The 3021-nt window shown below is 43.4% G+C and overlaps 1 long non-coding RNA gene across 1 annotated transcript; it reads right to left on the bottom strand.

The window, feature by feature from the left end:
* Positions 1 to 1125: 1125 nt before the first annotated feature.
* LOC140215979 (uncharacterized) lies at positions 1126 to 2474 on the bottom strand. The gene is made up of 3 exons (XR_011892607.1): positions 2331 to 2474; positions 1379 to 1490; positions 1126 to 1171 (listed from the first exon to the last, which is right to left on the bottom strand). It is a non-coding gene; the product is annotated as an uncharacterized lncRNA (long non-coding RNA).
* Between the last annotated feature and the right edge of the window lie 547 nt (positions 2475 to 3021).

A 3021-nucleotide genomic window follows, 5' to 3' on the forward strand; every position in this document is an offset into this window, starting at 1 on the left:
GGGTCAGGTGCGCACGCGCGAACTTGAGTAATACCCCTATAATGGACAAGTCGCTTTCGTGGGCATCACCTTCGGCAGCCATTTATGCGGGCCTTTCCACCCATGTGGCTATGAACTTCAAACACTTTGGACCATGTAAGCACGTATGCTTGTCTCCGTTCGTGCTTAATTGCGAGTGAGAAAGGCCGCAGGCACAATTTGCACATGGCTGCAGCAGGAAAGGCTGAACGGGGAGCACGAATCATGGTGTGTAAATTGGGAGTCTATGTCGCTGTGCGGACTGCAGGAGCAAATGCTTACCTCGAGAGACTGCTTACCAATGTAACTGAGCAGGCCCCCACATCCGAGAAATGTAACACGGCGACCACAACCAAGTGGGGCAGCAAAACCAGATTCTGCAATCTATCATTCAGTGTAGCTTGCGCAAAGACCCAGGCTATCGAGGGAGAAGAGCAACCATCAACGAGACTAGGAATATGGAAAATGAGAAAGCTTGCATTCAAGAGAGAAGCCACCCTGCACTGCAAGCATTGAAGGCCAAAAACATCAAGAAAAGTAAAATGGTGCATAGCAAACAGTGCGTAGGTTAATGCAAGAAACATGTCGATGTTGCATCAGCTATTTCAGGAGAGGAATTGTGCATGACAACATGCACTAAAAGGTACTGCTACAGATATGTTATGCTACTAGACAGTGACTGGTATTAAGTATCAGCGAAGAATCGGTTGACCTTTATGTTTGGATGAGGATGAATGATCTCTAACGAGAATGGGCAATGAAAAAGCTTGCATTTATAGAAGAAAAATTACACTTGGCACAAATGGAATTGACATGGCCAGGAAGCTGATTAAGGGCAAACTGATGGAACTCTTTTGGCCAGCGTCGTCCGTGCTTGATCAGAAATTGCAGGCGCATCTGAAGACGAAGAATTTCCATAAAGTCCTTTTTGAGTTACCTGGATGACTAAGCCAATTTGTCCGCGCTGGTGGAATGGTGGCTGAAGCTCTTTTCAGTCTTGACACAGTGCTCTGCAGACTTGATATCTCATGTAAATTCTTCTGCATGCGCTTCTTTGTTCGTGGTGTAAAAGCCTTGCAAATTCAGCTCCAGCCCCTTTCTGTTGCTGTGGATAGGAGCTCCTGTGATGACCAAGGTATGCTTGGCATGGACTCTGTTGGGGCAGAACGGTGACACATGAGATACAGCACAGATTAGCCAAGCTCATGTGTGTTTTCTTTAATGTTCGAACCAATTATACTGAACCATAAACATGAGCAAACATTCATTTCTGCTGCAAACAAATGACATGTATCTCAAGACTAGCAAGACAATACAGCATATATCAGGCATATTTATTTCTGAACCACATGTTGTTTACCTTGTAGTAGCAGCCAATGTCCACACAATGGCCTTGTTGTAGCAGGCAGCAGCTTCTGTTTAGTGTGTGGAGTGTGTTGCTTTATACTGGTGCCATCCTCATTACTGCATGTCTGGAACAGAAATTTTGACTGAATCAGAAATTGAAAAAAGCACAATTTTGCAATATGAAATGCAAGAAGGTGTGACATATATATTGTGGTGGGTTGCCGCTACAGAACACATGCAAATATACCCTGTCTGTTCTAGGGCGCTTAAGCAGCACGTTAAATAAATATTGCTGTTGTCCATAAATTTATGCCTGCCTAACTATACAATGCATGTGAACAGTTTAAGTATTATTAATATCACAAATCAGAACATTTGTGCGTTCATTTATACACTGGAAGAGATCACACTGCTGGTTCCACAAGCAAATACATGAAAGTCATGAAGCTATTAGAACTGATGCATTATTTTTCTGCACGAACGTGATGCACTGCTGCACTACTGCAAAAATAAATGCCCTACGGTAAACCAAACTGAACAGCAAGAACATTTGGAACCAACAAGTACGAAATATGAGTGAATTATCACGCTTGCAACTGTTTAATACATTAAATTCTGTACTTTCACATCATTTTACCAAAGGATTATTCGATTTTGTGGACGAAAAAAGTTGCCGGCGGACTCGAAAATAAGTTTTATATGTATATTGTTAAGGCTACCCAGTCACCTATGGCCACGGCTACAATAAGATGAAAAATGAGGCGCGCGTTCCGATATCGCTCTTTCTTTCCCGATTGTGTGTGTATAACGACAGCCTCGCCAGTAACGGTTTATTTAGGAAACAGCAACGGAGGATCCCGACTGCCATATGCTGCGCAGGATCTAGTTCGTTAACTTGTCTCCGCCTGTAAGTTAATGAGACGAATATTATATAACGATTCAAGCAGCGGTGTTGAACGACTCACCGTTATTACCGTTGTCAGCCGCACCAGAATCCAGCTCCCGTTTCGATGCAGACGTGTTCCGAATGGCTCACGACCGATACCCAACTTTCGGGCTTACATGTCCGCTTGCAAACACGTCACTTCACCCCAGGTTAAATAACGCGTGACATCGAAGCGCAATGAACTAGTTTTAGCGAAAAAGAAGCAACCAGTCTGAGCGCACGAACGAATGAATCCGTGTTGCCATGCACTCGGAAATACCGGTAAAAATTTTAAATCCAGGCCAGAGGTCACGTGAAAGATCGATGATGCTGAACGCTATTTGCGTTTATAATGACAAAGAAACAATAAACTTACTTACAAAGAATACAATATCAAATTAGCAATGATAATTTCGCCCTCTTTTTCATGTAATAAACGTGCTTCGGTAATTGTAGTAGAAAGTCTGCAAAAAAAAATTGCGCTTATTACGGCGCCTCCAGCGGAAAATGTTCAAACTAACGTAAGCATCCCGTAGTGATATTACTATGCTGGTTTTCTTAGCAGCAGCGCGCGGTCGATTTTTTTGCCCTCTGTGGCCATTTGTTGAACTTGAGAGTGTGCGGGGCCTGGTGGTTGCCAAGAAAAACGAATTCTCCTTTTACATGTATTGAGATAGAAGCACCCTAGCTAAAGCTTCCTCTTGAACCCCGTGCTGGACTTGATATAAACG

This window comes from Dermacentor andersoni, chromosome 2, assembly GCF_023375885.2.
Source record: "Dermacentor andersoni chromosome 2, qqDerAnde1_hic_scaffold, whole genome shotgun sequence".
In the NCBI taxonomy this organism is placed as follows: Eukaryota; Metazoa; Arthropoda; class Arachnida; order Ixodida; family Ixodidae; genus Dermacentor; species Dermacentor andersoni.